We start from the raw sequence: 21,236 nt of genomic DNA, 5'->3' as shown, positions 1-21,236 counted from the left end.
AACGAAGCGCGCTGCTCTCCGTTGGATCTTCTCTATATCTTCTATGAACCCTATCTGGTACGGATCCCACACTGCTGAGCAGTATTCAAGCAGTGGGCGAACAAGCGTACTGTAACCTACTTCCTTTGTTTTCGGATTGTATTTCCTTAGGAGCCGCGTGTGTAGGACTTCTGTTTCATAGGAAAAGACCAAGTTCATGGTTTAGCTCCACAATGCGACGAAGAAATTTACCTTGACGCTAACCAAGTTACCTCCATGTGCAAATAGAAGGGAATTGTGGGTCGCTCAAATCTCCTCACAAAGAATGGAAAATTGCCTACTGTTTTAAGCTTGAGCTTTCACAAAATTTACAACACTGACTACATCGTTCAGCACTTTATTCGCTTCCAGTTACACTAGAACCTAGTATAGAAGCCAATGCCACCCTGTGTATCATGCAATATGTGAAGGAGGAACAGCACACAATCTTGCCACGAATCCCCTTTTAGTTGCAGTAAACTCTGCCACCTCATCGGTACATACACCAACACAGTTTATCCATGACAGGATGTTATCAACAAGAAATGGATTTACATGAAAGAAAAGGTCTTCGCCCTAAGTCCTCCCTTCCAGAGATTTGCAAATGGGACAATCCTCGTACGTTTCATTCTCATAACAGTAGCATACAAAAACGTGAAGCTGAAAAGATTTCCGACATAAATACTTTCAACAAGCTCCAGGACGAATTTTGGGTTATCATGAAGAAGTGGTAGCAATTGATTTCCCATCACCTGAGTGTGGTTTCGATTTCAGACTGTCGCCAAACCATTCTCCAAGCATGATTTCACATGTTTTGATGGCTACGGGGAGAATTAATTTCTCACCAATAAAGCGTGGTCATTTGGATTTTGCTATTGAATAGGATAAATCTACGGTTGCTCTTACTGCTGCCTTTTAGCTGTTGCGTATGACGCGTAGAAAATTCGATTGGTTTACTTACATGGTCTGGATGTTTTATCTTCAGGTGTCCCTTTAGTTCTATAGGCTATCGTTGGCCAAAACCTCCAAACAATGAACATATTACTGTCGTTCCTCATTACTCAAAAGAATGCTTATAAACCCGAATTCAGACAATCGACTAGATATTTACGCCCTTCAGTTTTGCGTTCAGAACTAACATTGCTGAACCGAGGGTGATGTGAAAGAAGATTCTATTTTGATTAAATTCTGAATGTGTTTCCTTATTAGAACTGTATACTTTCGAAGGAGAAGAGACGCTAGGTGAAACGCTTCCGCGGAACCTCTTGCTTCAACTTCGAGTCGGCCACTTATCCGTTGGGAATGGCAGTATTTGTATCACTTTCTTTCAAAGCTGGTTAACTAATACCGTTGAACAAGCACTAGAATTCAACTTCTAAGTAACTCACTACCCGTGAACTCACTCTGGAAACCTGACAGAAATCAAGTGAATCACAGGGGCTGTGATTTACAATCTATTCTTATAGCAATCTATTCTTATAGTCAGTTTTGCAAGGAAGAGGTGGTCACATTGCATTGTCAAACGGTTTATTGTTATTAGTGATTGTTAAACGTTTGGTAAATAGCTAGTCCTCCGAGTGATCGGTAACGGGGGCTGTGTGATGAAATATTACTCAAGACTTTTGTCAGTGTTCTCGCTGACAGGATCTGCTGGTCAGTTCTTATGAAATACGACAGCAAGTGTACGATGGAGGAGTTTCGTTGGTTCGTGGAAATGAGAATCTGACGCTAGTAATATTTGTTCACTGGAAGTCTTTTCTTACATAAGACGAAATATAAATGTGTGTGTGTGTGTGTGTGTGTGTGTGTGTGAATTCCTAAGGGACCAAACTGCTGAGGTCATCAGTCCTTAGGCTTACACACTACTTAAACTAACTTATGCTAAGAACAACACACACATCCATGCCCGAGGGAGGACTCGAACCTCGGGCGGGAGGGGCCACGCAATCAGTGACATGACCTCTCTAACCGCGAGGCCACTCCGCGCGGCGAGATATAAATGTTTAGTTGTATTTGTTCATCACAAATATTTTTCTTACAAAATGCAAAATATATATGTTTCATAAATATACACAGATCTGTAACAAAAAAAAAAGTAGGCCACATAAAAATTTATACAGCAGGTGAAGAATGACTACTGATCACAAAGTAAGTATGACGCGTTTTGGAATTATTTATATCTTCAGAAATCCAAGTGCAAAGGTGGCACAAGGACAAGAGCGTTACCAGTTGTGTACGTAACATGAGATGACAGACTACTTTACAAAATGTTTCAATAAAATTCGGTCCCCCCTCTATTACTCTCTGAAACCTCAGACCCCCACTTTGAGTACGACGACGCAATGTTGCTCGTGGTACTTCAGTTCGGTAGATGCCTGCCGAACATACTTACGTGGGCTTCTGGGGAACGCTTGTCAGGTGTTCTCCACTGTCTCTTCCAAAACATTAAGATGTGCACCTTCAAAACTTTCAGCACACTTTCAGTTGCCAGAAATTTACATTAACTAGACTCCGTGCGAACAGATCTCGGAAGACCATAACGGTACTGACCGATCGCCGTGTCATCCTCAACCTACAGACGTCACTGGCTGAGGATATGGAGGGGCGTGACGTCACCACACCGCTCTCCCGGCCGTTGTCAGTTTTCGTGACAGGAAGAATTACTTCTCAATAAAGTAGCTCTCAATTTCGCTCACAATGGCTGAGTGCACCCCGCTTGCCAAAGGGGCGCGGTATACCAGATGGTCACCTATGCAAGTGCTAGACAACACCAGCAGCGCTTAACCTGAGGATTGCATGGGAATGGGTGTTACCACTGTGGCGAGGCTATTGGTAGAAGCTTACAGTACCATTTATCAATTCTTTTTCACATCAAGCAAATCACACCCATACAAGATACGATAATTTCTTTGCTTCTGTAAACGACACTAACTCTTTCACTCGCAGCTGTGGAGTCGCGATTTCGACTTCATGCTTTTATGCTGCACCATGGCGAAAATGATTGGCTCTCTGACCTGGAAATATAAACTGTTTCAGATCCTTTAGCATATGGTGCATTTTCGTTATCGTATCTACTACACAGGGTGGTCCATTGATAGTGATTGGGCCAAATACCTCACGAAATAAGCATCAAACGAAAAAACTACAAAGAACGAAACTCGTCTATCTTGAAGGGGCAAACCAGATGGCGCTATGGTTGTCCCGCTAGATGGCGCTGCCATAGGTCAAACGGATATCAACTGCGTTTTTTTTTTATAGGAACCCCCATTTTTATTACATATTCGTGTAGTACGTAAAGAAATATGAGTGTTTTAGTTGGACCACTTTCTTCGCTTTGTGATAGATGGCGCTGTAATAGTCACAAACGTATAAGTACGTGGTATTACGAAACATTCCGTCAGTGCGGACGGTATTTGCTTCGTGATACATGACCCGTGTTAAAATGGACCGTTTACCAATTGCGGGAAAGGTCGATATCGTGGTGATGTATGGCTAATGTGATCAAAATGCCCAACGGGCGTGTGCTATGTATGCTGATCAGTATCCTGGACGACAACATCCAAGTATCCGGACCGTTCGCCAGATAGTTACGTTACTTAAGGAAACAGGAACTGTTCAGCCACATGTGAAACGTCAACCACGACCTGTAGCAAATGATGATGCCCAAGTAGGTGTTTTGGCTGCTGTCGCGGCTAATCCGCACGTCAGTAACACACAAATTGCGCGAGAATCGGGAATCTCAAAAACTTCGGTGTTGAGAATGCTACATCAACATCGACTGCACCGGTACCATATTTCTATGCACCAGGAATTGCATGGCGACGACTTTGAACGTCGTGTACAGTTTTGCCACTGGGCACAAGATAAATTACGGGACGATGACAGATTTTTTACACGTGTTCTATTTAGCGACGAAGCGTCATTCACCAACGGCGGTAACGTAAACCGGCATAATATGCACTAATGGGCAACGGAAAATCCACGATGGCTGCGACGAGTGGAACATCAGCGACCTTGGCGTGTTAATGTATGGTGCGGCATTATGGGAGGAAGGATAATTGGCCCCCATTTTATAGATGCCAATCTAATTGGTGCAATGTATGCTGATTTCCTACGTAATGTTGTACCGATGTTACTACGAGATGTTTCACTGCATGACAGAATGGCGATGTACTACCAACATGATGGATGTCCGGCACATAGCTCGCGTGCGGTTGAAGCGGTATTCAACAGCAATTTTCATGACAGGTGGATTGGTCGTCGAAGCACCATACCATGGGCCGCAAGTTCACCGGATCTGACGTCACTGGATTTCATTCTGTGGGGAAAGTTGAAGGATATTTGCTATCGTGATCGACCAACAACGCCTGACAACATGCGTCAGCGCATTGTCAATGCATGTGCGAACATTACGGAAGGCGAACTACTCGCTGTTGAGAGGAATGTCGTTACACGTATTGCCAAATGGATTGAGGTTGACGGACATCAATTTGAGCACTTATTGCATTAATGTGGTGTTTACAGGTAATCACGCTGTAACAGCATGCGTCTCAGAAATGATAAGTTCACAAAGGTACATGTATCACATTGGAACAACCGAAATAAAATGTTCAAACGTACATACATTCTGTATTTTAATTTTAAAAAACGTACCTGTTACCAACTGTTCGTCTAAAAATGTGAGCCATATGTTTGTGACTATTACAGCGCCATCTATCACAAAGCGAAAAAAAGTGGTTCAACAAAATTCCTATTTAAAAAAACGCAGTTGATATCCGTTTGACCTATGGCAGCGCCATCTAGCAGGCCAACGATAGCGCCATCTGGTTTCCCTCTTGACGCTAGACTAGTTTCGTTCTTCGTAGTTTTTTCGTTTTACGCTTATTTCGCGAGATATTTGGCCCGGTCACGATCAACGGACTACCCTGTATTTTTTTCGTGGGCCATTGAAACGTAGGATATTTGGAAAGGATGCCCTGTATATAATTAAAAGTCTGATCGAAATACTATATCTTTGTTGGAAACTGAAGGTGCTGCCAGGTCTCCAGTTACGGAGAAGGAGGAGATTAGTGTTTAACGTACCTTTAATAACGAGGTCATTAGAGACGGAGCACAAGCTCGGAGTGGGGAAGGACGAGGAAGGGAATCGGCAGTGCCCTTTCGAAGTAAGCATCGTGGCATTTGCCTTAAGGGATCTAAGGAACTCAACGGAAAGCCTAAATCAGGATGGTCAGACGCGGGTCTGAACCGTCGTTCTCCCGAATGCGTGTCCAATGTGCTGATCGCTATGCTACCTCGCTCGGTAGCTCTCCAGTTATATGTCATTTGATAGTTGTGTTTTCGTTTAGGCTTCTTCTAGGTGTTTAAATGGTGTGAGGTATACTCTTTTCTTCACGATGTTCCACAGTTGTTTTCTTTTAACTTTATTGAAGGCTTTTCTCGGGTCAAAGAATGCTAAGTCGATCCCTCGATTACATACAGTACGATTTTCAATGGTCTGTTGCATCTTAATAGGAAAAAGAGTCTATGTAGTCATAATAAAGGGGCATTAAACTTGAACTATGTTCCATATAGTGTTGCTTTTCATCTAAGAACCTCAACTCCACTTGGTACAGCAATGAAGTGATTTCATAAATTCACTGTCACAGCATTAATAAACATATTGTCACAAAACTTAATGGGACAACACCGTGGTTCAGGTCGAAAGAAATCTATTTTCTGTTTTCATCGTATTTCGATGGATCAAGGTTTTATTGAAGTACTCTGAAAAGTATTTTGCTGAAAAAAATTTTTTTCGAGCATTTAAAGAGCATTGTCCTACCACGTGTGTTTGTGTGCCACGCCCACTTTTCTGTCACCCACTTTTCTGCATATATTTTAGATTTTTATATCCCCTACATTGCACGTTAGGGATTTTTTTTACTTCCGAGTGTATTCTTTTGTTTCTGCTGTTTGTAAACAACACGCTTTCATACACGCGGTCAGTTTCGTTCAAGTGAATTGTGGAATAGAAAACTTGCAGGCACACTATGGACAGGCAATTAGGAGAAATAAAGAAAATCTGGAGGCAATGAAGAGAGATGTTTGGGCCATATTCTTCCATAAGTCCTCTACTCATGATAAGCCATGCCATGGATCGTGTCCATCAGAAGAAAATTCGTGGTGCAATACGATAGGGCTCAGGCAACTGGAGAATCTTATTCTCACCAGAATTCTCTTCCTGCTACTGTTATTACAGCAATTAAACCTATTTTCAGAGACGTGGCTCATCCTGATCTTCTAAAAAAATGTCTGCATGGGCAGACACAGAACCCAAATGAATGTTTCAACAGCGTAATTTGGAGCCGCCTTCCTAAAACTGTATTTGCAGGCATGCATGCAATGAAACGAGGAGTCCATGATGCTGTTATTACATTCAATTGTGGTAATACTGGAAAGTGTTGGGTACTCAAAAAGCTGATGAAAATATGATCACTGGGCTGCAACATTGCGATAAAATGAGGATAGCCGATGCAGACAGGTCTGCATCTAATATGGCCAAGAATGCAAGACAAACATCCAGGAAGGTGAAAAAGTAGCTGGAAGACCTGCTGGAGGCCAAAGAAGGGCCATCATATGCAGCAGGACAGTTTTAATTAACTGTAAGTAACAAATTTCAAAAGATTTTTCTTTAAAGTCAATTTTCCTTAAACTAAAATCTTCAGTAGATATGCCCCATTATATCAGAAACTATCAATTTACAGAGACTCTGCATAACATAAAAAGTCACCTCTGTTACTACATTCATTAATTTTCCCCCATTAGGAAGTCTACAAAAAAAATTCTGCAGAAAAAACTTAATATTTTTTGTTAGTAAATTTAAAAAAGTATTTCTTAAAAACTATAAAATTGATAAAGTAGATTTTAGTACAGTACTCTATTAGCATCATGTAACATACAGTAAAAATATTAAGGTCCTGCATCAAATAGTTTTTTCAGAAATGGGTCAAATACTTGCCTAAATTAACATAGGTTAGATAGGCAGGGTGTGGTCCCCTTAACATTCAAACAGAAAAACTCAGAAAATGTGTTTTTGTAGTCACACTTCACATTTCTGCCACGAGACAACTACAGTGAGCAATCAGACAAGATGGCGACAGCAGATGAGAAAGTGCTCACATCAGTCTTCCGTTACAATGCAACGACACTTCAGAACGAAGTTCAGCAATAATCCAACAACTGCCAACTCCATTCGGCGTTGATATGCGCAGTTTAAAGCTTCTGAATGCCTCTGGAAGGGGAAATCAAGGGCCGGCCTGCAGTAAGTGAAGAAACGGTTGACTGCGTGTGGCGAGTTCCGCACGTAGCCCACAGAAGCCGACGAACACAAGCAGAGAGTTGAACATACCACAAGCAACATTTTTTTTTTTTTGTGAATGGGACAACGAGGAGGCACATTGTGCGAATCTGGGGGACAAAGGATCCCCACGCTAACATACAGCACATTCGAGGTTCACCAAAAGTTAATGTGTTCTCTGCAGTCTCATAATTTAAAGTTTACGGCCCATTAAAGACCGCTAAAGGACACTTCAATTTGAACGTGCTGGAAACTGGCTCATGCTACAACTAGAATCGACAGTGTGGATTTCATCTATCCGCAGGATGGTTGCCTGGTGGTCCACCCACCTTACGTCAAGATGTTCGCCAGTTCTTAAACAGGAAATTGAGAAACTGATGGACCGGTCGTTGTGAGGATGATGATGATCAGTTCGTACCATGGCCTCCACGATCACCCGATCAGGCCTCCGTGATTTTTTTGTGTGTGGTTATGCGAAAGATTCAGTGTTTACATTTCCTCTACCAACAAACCTGCCAGAATTGCGAGCTCGCACCAACAGTGTCTTTGAACGGATTGACAGCGACATGCTGCGCCGAACGTGAGAAGAACCTGATTATCGAGTTGATATTTGCAGAATCGGTAGAGGGAGCACTTGTAATATCCCGAATAAAATTTCTTTAGTTTTTCTAGTTGTGTACAAAGCCTTATGATGTTGTGTTATACATAACTACATCATGTCTGTGAAATCGCTTCAGTCATTTATTATAACCTTTTGAGTTCGTGTATCTACATCCATTCCTATGGTAATAATGAGCTGCGCTCACACAACGCATCCTAATAACCAATTGATAATAGAGTATAAATTATTCCTAAAGTTCCGGAGGATTTAATTTTTACCCTTTCTTGACATAACAGTATGTGAAATAATACCAAATCCTGTCAAAATTAAAAAGTAAACTTTTGGGTGATCAAATAAGTATTGATATAAAATATGATCACCTAATGCTGCAGGGTCGAAGAGAGATGTGTTTAAATTCTGGTCTACTGATAGTATGGCCCGCATCTCGTGGTCTTGCGGTAGCGTCCTCGCTTCCCACGCCCGGGTTCCCGGGTTCGATTCCCGGCGGGGTCAGGGATTTTCTCTGCCTCGTGATGGCTGGGTATTGTGTGATGTCCTTAGGTTAGTTAGGTTTAAGTAGTTCTAAGTTCTAGGGGACTGATGACCATAGATGTTAAGTCCCATAGTGCTCAGAGCCATTTGAACCATTTTTTTCTACTGGTAGTATGGTAGTAACACTTGAGGAAACTCCTCTCTATGTCTAACACGAAATTACATCACGAATCTCACGTACCTCTTAAGCAATAGTGAAGAGTATAAAAGTTGTGTTGTCTCAGTAGTATTCCACAGACCGATGGACGTCACTTACACTACTGGCCATTAAAATTGCTACACCACGAAGATGACGTGCTACACACGCGAAATTTAACCGAGAGGAAGAAGATTCTGTGATATGCAAATGATTAGCTTTTCAGAGCATTCACACAAGGTTGGCACTGGTGGTGACACCTACAACTTGCTGACATGAGGAAAGTTTACAACCGATTTTTCATACACAAACAGCAGTTGACCGGCGTTGCCTGGTGAAACATTGTTGTGATGCCTCGTGTAAGGAGGAGAAATGCGTATCATCACGTTACCGACTTCGATAAAGGTCGGATTGTAGCCTATCACGATTGCGGTTTATCGTATCGCGACATTGCTGCTCGCGTTAGTCGAGATCCAATGACAGCAGAATATGGAATCGGTGGGTTCAGGAGGGTAATACGGAACGCCGTGCTGGATCCCAACGGCCTCGTATCACTAGCAGTCGAGATGACAGGCATCTTATCCGCATGGCTGTAACGGATCGTGCAGCCACATCTCGAACCCTGAGTCAACAGATGGGGAAGTTTGCAAGACAACAACCATCTGCACGAACAGTTCGACGACGTTTGCAGCAGCATGGACTATCAGCTCGGAGACCATAGATGCGGTTACCCTTGACGCTGCATCACAGACAGGAGCGCCTGCGATGGTGTACTCAACGATGAACCTGGGTGCACGAAAGGCAAAACGTCATTTTTTCGGATGAATCCAGGTTCTGTTTACAACATCATGATGGTCGCATCCGTGTTTGGCGACATCGCGGTGAACGCACTTTGGAAGCGTGTATTCGTCATCGCCATAGTGGCGTATCACCCGGCGTGATGGTATGGGGTGCCATTGGTTACACGTCTCGGTCACCTCTTGTTCACAATGATGGCGCTTTGAATACTGGGCGTTACATTTCAGATGTGTTACTATCCGTGGCTTTACCCTTCATTCGATCCCTGCGAAACCCTACATTTCAGCAGGGTAATGCGCGACCGCATGTTGCAGATCCCGTACGGGCCTTTCTGGATACAGAAAATGTTCGACTGCTGCCCTGGCCAGCACATTCTCCAGATCTCTCACCAGTTGAAAACGACGTCAAAGGTGGTCGAGGAACTGCCTCGTCACAATACGGCAGTCACTACTCTTGATTAACCGTGGTATCGTGTTGAAGCGGCATGGGCAGCTGTACCCGTACACGCCATCCAAGCTCTGACTCAATGCCCAGGCGTATGAAGGCCGTTGTTGCGGCTAGAGTTGGTTGTTCTGGGTACTGATTTCTCAGGATCTATGCACCCAAACTGCGTGAAAATGTAATCACATGTCAGTTCTAGTATAATATATTTGTCCAATGAATACCCGTTTATCATCTGCATTTCTTCTTGGTGTAGCAATTTTAATGACCAGTAGTGTACAACAGTGGCGGAAATGTGGGTATGTTTTAAAACATGGCGCAGTCTACAACTTCCGAGAATTTCATGAACAGAGCTACGTTCTAAAAGAATCAAATAACAACCTACCTTAAGGGCTGGCAGCACATGTCGTTGTCACAGCAGTAGTACCCTTCAGGACAGTAGGAGATACTGTCACACCAGACCACTAAAAAAAGAGAAAATAAAAAGATCTTTACACATTTATGGACTGTGATTGGACCCAGTAGACATGCCATTTATAGGCAGTTCTCTTACAAATCAGCCATTGGTCGCCCCAGACTGTCGACTCATGGCTCCAGACTGTCACAACATACTGTATTTTCTTCCAGTTCAAACACAGCAGTGGCTTTATGCTAGTCGAGGACACTGGGGTGTTATATACGCATTAGTTCCCCTAGACATTTGTAGCCGTTAATAGGTTGCTGTTGTGTTTTATTGCGACGTCTTTCCAAGCGCCCGATTGATCTGATAGTTTAGATTGTTACACGGAACTTCGATGGAAGTAAAATATTTCGGTCCAGATGTATCGGAAAATTGGTCGCTTTGAAGCAGAACATTGCAACTAAATCTACATATTATTACACAATGCACTCGCTTCACTGTACTGCGGATGCTTAATGCCAGAGAGCGAAGTGCTATACAGTGGTGTAAGTAAGAGGTTTGTTAAATACTGTTTCGATACTGGTAACATGTTTCGTTTATTCTGTGAAAAAATGCGGTGTATAATCTCTAGCTGGTGCCAAAGATTTTTATGGTACTGCTCACAGTTGTGGTCAAAATGAATGAAACGAATGAGTGTGTCATTAAAGAAGTACGTAGAGCTAGGTAATTGTTAACATCGCTGTTGTGCGTTACTTTCTTTGGATTTTAAAGATGGCACTTTTAAATTAAGTATATTTACAGGGTTACATTTACCTTATTGTTAGTGTTAAATTTCAAATCGAAAACCATAAGCTTCATTTCATAATAATTCTTCGGTTGCTTGAACTTATTCATATGGAGTATATGTAGCTGTAGAATATCAGTACGGGAATATTTTTAAAATAACATTGAACGTATATGTGCGTGAGGTTGACATATTCGGATTACTACATTTACATCCATACTCCGCAAGCCACCTGACGGTGTGTGGCAGAGAGTACCTTGAGTACCTCTAGCGGTTCTCCTTTTTATTCCGGTCTCGTATTGTTCATGGAAAGAAAGATTGTCGGTATGCCTCTGTGTGGGCTCTAATCTCTCTGATTTTATAATCATAGTCTCTCCGCGATATATACTTAGGAAGCAGCAATATATTGCTTGACTCCTCGGTGAAGGTATGTTCTCGAAACTTCAACAAAAGCCCGTACCGAGCTACTGAGCGTCTCTCTTGCAGAGTCTTCCACTGGAGTTTATCTATCATCTCCGTAACGCTTTCGCGATTACTAAATGATCCTGTAACGAAGTGCGCTGCTCTCCATTGGATCTTCTCTATCTCTTCTATCAACCCTATCTGGTGCGAATCCCACACCGGTGAGCAGTATTCAACTATTCAACAACAAGTGTACTGTAACATACTTCCTTTGTTTTAGAGCTACATTTCCTTAGGATTCTTCCAATGAATCTCTGTCCGGCATCTGCTTTACCGACGATTAATTTTATATGGTCATTCCATTTTAAATCACTCCTACTCCCAGATAATTTATGGAATTAACTGCTGCTATATTGTAGCTAAATGATAAAGGAATTTTCTTTCTATGTATTCGCAGCACATTACACTTGTCTACATTCAGATTCAATTGCCATTCCCTGCACCATGCGTCAATTCGTTGCAGATCCTCCTGCATTTCAGTACAATTTTCCATTGTTACAACCTCTCGATATACTACAACATCATCCGCAAAAAGCCTCTGTGAACTTCCGATGTTATCCACAAGCTCATTTATATATATTGTGAATAGCAACGTTCCTACGACACTCCCCTGCGGCACACCTGAAATCACTCTTACTTCGGAAGACTTCTCTCCATTGAGAATAATATACTGCGTTCTGTTATCTAGGAACTATTCAATCCAATCATACAATTGGTCTTACTTTGTTCATTAAACGACTGTGGGGAACTGTATCAATCACCTTGCGGAAGTCAACAAACACGCCATCTACCTGGGAACCATGTCTATGGCCCTCTGAGTCTCGTGGATGAATAGCGCGAGCTGGGTTTCACACGATCGTCTTTTTCGAAACCCATGCTGATTCCTACAGAGTAGATTTCTAGTCTCCAGAAAAGTCATTATACCCGAGCATAACATGTGTTCCAAAATTCTACAACTTATCGGCATTATAGATATAGGTCTTTAGTTCTTCACATCTATTCGACGTCCCTTCTTGAAAACGGGGATGACCTGTGCCCTTTTCCAATTTTTTGGAGCGCTACGCTCTTCTAGAGACCTACGGTACGCCGCTGCAAGAATGGGGACAAGTTCCTTCGCGTACTCTGTGTAAAATCGAACTGCTATCCCATCAGGTCCAGCGGCCTTTCCTCTTTTGAGCGATTTTAATTATTTTTCTATCCCTCTGTCATCTATTTCGATATCTATCATTTCGTCATCTGTGCGAAAATCTAGAGAAGGGACTAAAGTGCAGTCTTCCTCTGTGAAACAGCTTTGGAAAAGGACATTTAGTATTTCGAAAGCTAGTATTACTTACTATTTTTCTCGTCATTTTATGTTCTCGAAGAAGGTTTAAAAACTCGTTGTGAAGATGTGTTCATCCAACCTCCCCTCCCCCCTCCTCTCATCTCAATCGCCTTCAACATCCCACGAACAGGACGACTCTGGATTCCACTTCACTGCAGAGTATTTCGCGCTTGGCCATTACTGCTGAGCGAGTGACAAGTAACCGATGCACGTCAAAGTTTATAAGCTGTACTTTCGAAGGTCATAACTGCGTATTGTCAGAATAATGGTCCAAATTTCCCGCGGGATCAACTGTTGGGACTGATATATTGCAAGGGGGCATTTTTAGCCTGAGTATATGAGGTCAAGTTGGTGCTGTTCCCCTGTCAATTAGTCGAAATACACTAACTCGCTCAGCGTACGCGACTCGCGTAATACTGTAAGCAAACCAGCCCCAAACACATGTACATCAGCTGACAGATTTTTATGCAGCGTCTGCTTCAGTTCTTAACCGGACATTACAAAGGACATTTATGATAGTTTCACGCGCACGCCGTATAATGGTTGTTTGCAAATCTGCTCAGTTCAGATATAAATTAATTATTATGTAAGAAATCAGAATCTACAAAACATGTCGAATACACTGTCTCAGTGACTAGGAGCATGTATGACTATTATTTTACAAATCAACCGAAGATTGTAGGGGCGAATGCCGTAGCTAATATTACATTTGTATGTTAGTATTATTGTGTCAGTTCATGACAGTGCTGTCGATGTGAAACAGAATTACAAGTATAACAACATTTTGCTTTTAAAGAGAAAACGGTACACATCTTTTGAAACTGGGAACCAGCTCTAGTTTGGCAGTCCGTTTCACATGTCTCCACCTAAGCTGCATTTAAACGTGTTGCAGGATTCCGAGAGAGTGTGGCGACGAGGACACGTAATGCCTGGCATCTAACTACTCTTTATTGAAAATAATGTCTCCAGATCTGTTTTATATATTCTCCACGTGAGATAGAGTGACTGTGCGGGTCAACGCGACTGGTGTTGGAGTGTGTGCATTAGTGTCATTTTGCAAGTTCCATGCTCACTGTGTGCAACCATTTTATCCATTCTATCCCCGTTCGTTTCTGTTACTGTGTGTAAAGGCGCTGATAGAATCGCCGTTGAGAGCCCATGAATTCTAAATACACACTATATACCTTCCAGGTAACGAAACGACACACATACTGTCACTGCGGATGTCGGAAGTTGGGTGCCATGGGATTGGAGTTCCAGAGTATGCATGATTTGAAATACACGTTACTGACGTACTTACATAGTGTGCTTATCTATACGATGCGGCAAGTGCGAAATTATTTTAGTTCACTAAGTGATATGGCACTGTTCAATTGTTTCACTAGAGGCATGTAAGCCTTGCACAGGTGAAAACTATCTTATTTCATACTAGAACAAAATTACAGTACACAGCTAACAGTTTACTCAATAATAATCATTGTTCGCCTTCATTTCTCACTGACACAGTGCATATTTTAATTCGAAATGTTTTATCTGTGTCCCCACATACGCAAGTCAACCAACTAGCTATTCTGTCATGTCAACAATGCGTCTTACCTCACCACTGACATTACCACTCAATCCTTAAGTTTCAATAGTTGAAACAGCTCTCTTATACTAAAGATACATGCAGATACACTGAAACTTTTACGTTCAGGTAGATGTATGTACCACATTTAAATGTACTGATATTTATTACTAAAGTGTAATGCAAACCACAAAATAATATTTATATAGTCTCCCCAGATATCTCTATCTTTACAATATGCACTCCAAAACCCACTGGACAGCACATAACAGGTGGCATTATGTGCCGAGATTGGCAGTTTTCTGGTATACTCCATTCACTCACTCAGTAAGCCTCTTTACACTCCTCAGTGTCTTGTATCTCATTTACATGACCCATATGCTAGTTATGGCGATGGTGTGGTATCGGAGCAGGGCAGCCACAATTCTCTTAACATGCTGGACTGCATCGCCTCTCTTCAAAATATTGTCATTTTAGTTTGCAAGCGTTTTTATTACACGTTGTTATAGACTACACTGTCCTGAATCTTTCTTTTGCTTTCCCAGTTTTCTGTACCGGATTTGGTAGTGTTAATGACATTTTCTGGTTGGACGCCCTCCCTGACGCCATGCCCCCCCTCCCCCCTCCCTGGCGAGAAAAATGTGTACCCAACCGTGATAAAGTTCACTAAATATATCCAATGCCTATATCTCGGGTTGGATGTGAGAACCAGCCACATACTTACACAGTCGGATGCAGGAAACTGCTCAAAAACCACACCAAGGCTGGTCAGCTCTCCAGTAAGCATTGCTAACCTGTGAGGGGGGCTTCAGTCTGGGACTGGCTTTCCAGCATGAGAAACATGTCCTAGTTATCTAATGTGGCAGGACACAATGGCAGCCAGCAGCCAGCGCTGACCAGTGCAGCTCTGCATCTGCTGGTGAGCCTGTTTTCGGCACGCCGGTTGGCGATGCACAGTGGTGGCATAATCGAGGTGCACACCCTAAAATCTTTCTCAAGCGATTTCGCAGAAAATAATAGATAAAAAAATTGATTTTCAAATTATTTATAGCTTTACATGTCAGTTTCATGGTGAATTGCCAATCATCTTGCTAATGGTCACACTTGTTGTGATATTCGCATTCAAATAAGATGATGCACGAAGCTAGAAAGAGTTTTCCATTAAATATATTGGTCATTATGACTTTGCGTTTGGTGAATATTACACCATATTTTGCTGCAAATGAAATTTAGCTACGGTATTGAAATTTTCTTTAGACTTCTGTATCCAATCTCGGAAAAAATGAAATTTATTTAGTGTGTTTATTTCTGACCACATGTGCATGAAAATAAAATATTCATATCATCCCTCTCGTCTCCTAAAACGTTCAAGATATAGGTTCAAGATTTTGTCAAGTGATAGGACGTAAAAATGAGTGTATTTTGCTACGTGGTTAACATACCGAACTTTCTTATCTACCGCGGTGTATCAGCAAGTATGGTTTTAAGTATTTTTTTCTATCCAGTACTGTAAATCTCTTAAGAGTCTTTGGGAGCTATTGAAACGAGAATTTTCTAGTATGAAAATAGACATGATATTTCTTCTCTTATGTTACTGTAAACTGAAACTGTGAGGTGTTCTCCATTCGGCCTCTCTGGTCACCAATAATTGTTTGTTTGATATGACACTGTTTCACAAGTATGTCTTAACAGCTACTGCAAGGCTAGTTTGTCCAAATTATACTGTAAAGAAGCAAAATAAAACCTGTCAACAAGAGAAATGTAACTGGTACTCATAAATGATGATGTTAACAATTGAGACAAAAGTAGCTCGCCAATTCTGTTGCAATTTTGGCAGAATCCTGAAACACATTGTATTTTTAATGCAAAGCAACTGAAGCGGAAAATTAGCAAAGAATATTAAAATAATTCCCAGCAAACGGTGTATCATATTTTTGTTCCTGTCCTCATTCAGAGCGATGTGGTTACCTTCTATCTCCTAAATTGTCTTTTTATGTGTTAAAGATAGATTATAAATATTTATAGTCTATTCTAACCTTAATGAGTAATCTCAAGGGATTCATAAAGTAATGACTGTCATGATTTTTTAACGTTGTTACCCATAGATGCACGGGCCCCAAATTAATTATCTCTAATAGAACAATGCAGCAGTTTTGCTGCAGAGTAGAACTGACCTAATAAAACACTTTTGTAATTCTGAAGCTGTGAACGCACTGACAACTTGCAGTGCCTTGAAAACTACTCATGAAAGTGAATATAACTGATGAATTAAAAGATATGTGTAGTAAAAGGATTCACTTCCACATTCTGTGCAGCGTTGGGTATAGAAAGACACACTGGATTACAGGATTCTCATAAAATTGCAACAGAATTGGCTATTTATATCCATCTGAGTTGTTGAAGTTTTTCTTCAGAGATTAATTTTAAGTAATACGTACATTTATCTAATGACCATGTTAAATTTTGCACTTTTTGCCAAACTGTAGTATAATTTGCACAAATTCACGTTGCAGTAGCTATTGCTACAGAATCTTGAAGCAGACTGTCTTATTAAACAAGTTATGGACGACCAGAGAGGTCAATGTCTTATGGAGAAACGGTGTCGGTTCCCTATCACATAAGAGAAGAAGTTTCACGTTTATCTTCATCCTAACTAATTCTCTTTTCAATAGCTATCAATGATGTTTTTTTTTAAATTACAGAGCTGGACTGAAGAAAATTAAAAAGTAACAGTAACTTTGGCTATAGTGATGTAGATTATAAAGTTCCATATCGTATGCTGAAATACTCTACTCATTGTGTGCTATCATTTGCCAAAATCTCAAATATGTACATTGAACGGTTTAGGAGATACGAGGTATTTCATTCTCGTGCATGTGCAGTCAGAAGTAAACATACTACATAAACTTCATTTTCTCGAGATTGGAGACAGATTAGAGACGTCCTCCCAAACCTAAAGAAAAATGCAGTACTTAGCTAAATTTCATTTGCAGAAAAATGGTTCAAATGAGACTGAGCACTATGGGACTTAACATCTGAGGTCATCAGTCCCCTGTTCACCCCCTGTTGCAGAGTGACCAGCGCGACAGAATGTCAATCCTAACGGCCCGGGTTCGATTCCCGGCTGGGTCGGAGATTTTATCCACTCAGGGACTGGGTGTTGTATTGTCCTAACCATCATCATTTCATCCCCATCGACGCGCAAGTTGTCCAAGTTGCGTCAAATCGAAAGGCTTGCACCTGGCGAACGGTCTACCCGATGGGGGGCCATAGTCACACGACATATATCAGTCCCCTGGAACTACTTAAACCTAACTAACCTAGAAAAGGACATCACACACATCGATGCCCGAGGCAGGATACGAAACTGCGACCGTAGCGGTCGCGCGGTTCCAGACTGAAGCTCATAGGACCGCTCGGCCACACCGGCTGGCTGCAGAAGAAAGTGACATAATATACACCATACAGAAAACTAATATACACCGAACACAAAACCAATATGTCCCATAGTTTTCATGATAAACATGTTTTTCTAATTTCGCACAGAGCCTTACGTAAATGAAAATATCACAATAAGTATGACCGTAGCGAGATAATGGGCACTTAATCATAAAGCTGACATATAAAGCTGTATGTAACTTGAAGATAAATTTTTTGGCTTAATACAAAGAGTGATAAGGCATATATTGAAGTAAATCCGAAAGAAGCAGATTGCTAAGCAAATATATTGGAACTAAAAAAAAGTAAATGATTTCACAAGCCGATTTGCGGTACCCGAACCTACAAGTAGAAGATTCAGATTTACGACAGGTAATAGGAACATCAGTTCTCATCTCACGGTTTTTGGATCAGTAAAAACTATTTTGTACTTCAGGAGAGGGTAACGTCTCTGATCCTAGAGCATGAAGAAGTGAAAATATGAAATGTTATGGAATAATCAGCTTCCATTCAACCAAGTGTATGCCACTTATGAGCTCCCATTTTACTACACACAATCACACAACCGAGCGAAGTGTTTAACACACGGAAATCACATCTGGGTGGACAACGGCTCAGTTCAGCACCCGACCATCCAGATTTAGGTTTTGCACGATTTCCCTAAATCCCTCCAAGCAAATGCTGGATTGATTACATTGAAAGGGTACGGATGATTTCCTCTCCTATCCATAAAAAACAATCCTAGCTTGTGCTCCATCTCTAATGGACTCGTTCTTGACAAGACATAAAATCCTCTATTTACTTCTCCTTTTTTCAAACACAAGACCCAGTTACTACTTGTGGAGTGATCACAACCAAACGATGCCAGTCTAATCACTCCTCCATTACTAGACTTCACCACAGCAGGAAAACTGAAGTGGTCTCCCGCAATTCTTTACTTGTTGTAGAATATCCACAACAGCATGGACCTCCCTCTGACAAACACTGTCTTCTCTCCAAATGCAGCTCCATCACTTGCATCCAACAGAACACAGAATAGAACATGGGTTTCAATAATGGTTGACGTACTGTCTGAGAGATTCCGCAACTGTTCAGATCTGTTTAAAATATTTGTTATTACAGCCTCAGGAGCACATATTCAACTGCATTGCTGATTTTGATCATAAAAAATGATCATCCTCACATCTAAAAATAAAATGAAAGGATACATTAATGAATAACTATTTACTTAGATGACATAGAAAAACATTTCAAATTGAAAATGTCCGAATTGTACTTGAAAATTCAAATAACGTAGACTGACACGCTTTAAAATTTAAAACACAATAGATAGTGCCTGACGAATCACAAGTCATCAGAAGTCACCAATCTTCAAAAAGAAGGTCATAGAGTTTTGCAATAAAGAAATAGCTCAAAAGTACGCTTATAAGCACATTTCACAGTATCAACCATTATAGTGAATCCACTGTGCAGGAAGCAAATCCGTATGACATGATTGACGGCTAGGGGAGGGAGGAAGGTGGAAAGAGAAATAAAATACTGGTGTGTGCGTTTTCAAAATGTGACACAGAACTGTCTGCAAGAGCCAAACAAACAATTTGACATTAAGAAGCGAAACAGAGAATGCACTTAACACTAATACATGACAACTCTGGATGAGGCTTGTGAATAAAGTGAAACATTGAACTAAAACATGGAGTATCCACAGTGCCCCCTGAGGGCATCTGATGCGTGTTGCGATTGTGTACATAAGGCTTGGTCTGTTTGCGCTGCACTCATTGGCAGTGTGTCTGAGTGGCAGCACGGCGTTTGGTGAAGACTGCGAGTACTCCATGTTTTAATTAAATGTTTTGTTTTATTCACACATATCGTCCACATTTGTCATGTATTAAAATCTTTAAACTGATTTTTTTCTGTCTATAGAAATAGTTGTGTTCTTATACGTCTTGCATCTAATCCATAAAATGCCACTGCAGCGGTGACCCGTGACGACAGTGTTCACATTTAATTCTGTACATCTCGTTTATTGTGAAACTTCAGTGCTGCCATCGTGCCGCCATTGTGTTATGCATTTCACGCGTCTGGTCAGCAGTTCGTGTGGAACAGTACCAAGAGGTAATAGACAACACCCTCCAGCCACCTCAGGTTATCAAAGGTGAGAGTGACACCATCATGACATTGCTCCGACTTTGAACAATGTTGCTGAACTATGGAGTTCATCGGACAACTGCTCTGTGGTCTTGTAATGGACTTCACTTCGGTTTCAAGCCAGGCTATTTCCCAGCCACATCAAGTCAATCAGTCAGATCCACCTTAACCTGATTTGCCGAGATGTCATCTGTGCCATCAGTATCAGCACAAAATTCGTCACACTTGAGCTGTGGCGGCTCATATCGATAGTGCCACTCTGGTGGTTTATCTTTACTGCCACGGTCAGAGCACCACCACCTAGAGACAAGGCCGCGGCGCGAAATTCATAGCAGGTCGTGACGTCACTCCAAGCGGGCCACCATGTTGTGTTTCGAAGCGTTTGTTTATTTACACGTTTGTTGGATTGAGTGCTATATTCGTGCTTAAAACTAGCGATTACAGTGTTTGCGTGTAGTGAAGCTACTGTGAACATGGTTTAAAAGTGCTGTGTGCCAAGGTGTCGTGTGAATTACGGAACTCGACCGAAAGTAATGTTGTTTTCCTTTCCGAAAGATGCGAATCTGCGTTGGAAGTGTCTTTCAGTGATTCATCGGGACAATTTCCAACCCACTGAGCAGACGAAGGTATGTAAAAACTATATACCTAGTACAATTGTTATTTTTTCTGGTGGAATATCTTGCATTTTGGATACATTTGACTAAAATTGTGAGCAAAAGTTCGCAGTAAGTAGGCCTAGTATTCGTTATCAAGTGGCTTTATTTTGATTTTGAAAACGAAATATAAATTTGTGGCTCATGTTACTTTTTATTCGTGTTTAAATTTCTCTCCAGTTCGTATTTTGTTACGCATTACCGATACGTTTTATTCTCTATTTGTGAGTGGGTGTTGTTTTTCACTCTCGCATTAGTTAGCATGAGTGCTAACGAATGTTGAAACTGCTGTTTTCATGTTTAAAAAGCGATCTCTCTGTATGAAGCATATCTGTGTTATTTTTCGATGTGTCAAACAATGGAACAAATTAATCTAGAAATAGGTTAAATTTATTATTGACGTTTTTAGCTTGACACATTGTCTCATTCCAACTGCTGCAAATGTCTGCTGAAGGTTTGTAGATTTTCACTGTTGACTTATGCTCAAAATCTGCCATATTTTTACAGGAAAGAAAATTTACATTAAAATAATAACGCATAATTGTTTTTGTGAGGTGAGTTAAAAGTGATTGTTTGCT

At 41.2% G+C, this 21,236-nt stretch overlaps 1 long non-coding RNA gene across 1 annotated transcript in view; it reads right to left on the bottom strand.

Annotated features, from left to right (window-relative positions):
* LOC126191460 (uncharacterized) overlaps window positions 1-21,236 on the bottom strand; it is a 147,442-nt gene that overhangs the window by 111,266 nt on the left and 14,940 nt on the right. Inside the window, exon 2 of the long non-coding RNA XR_007538348.1 lies at window positions 10,268-10,346. This is a non-coding gene — a long non-coding RNA (uncharacterized LOC126191460). The remainder of the gene's footprint in view (window positions 1-10,267; window positions 10,347-21,236) is intronic.

This window comes from Schistocerca cancellata, chromosome 6 (genome assembly GCF_023864275.1).
Source record: "Schistocerca cancellata isolate TAMUIC-IGC-003103 chromosome 6, iqSchCanc2.1, whole genome shotgun sequence".
NCBI lineage: Eukaryota > Metazoa > Arthropoda > Insecta > Orthoptera > Acrididae > Schistocerca > Schistocerca cancellata.
The sequence above is the reverse complement of the archived record's forward strand: the minus strand, read 5'-3'. Positions and strand labels throughout refer to the sequence as shown.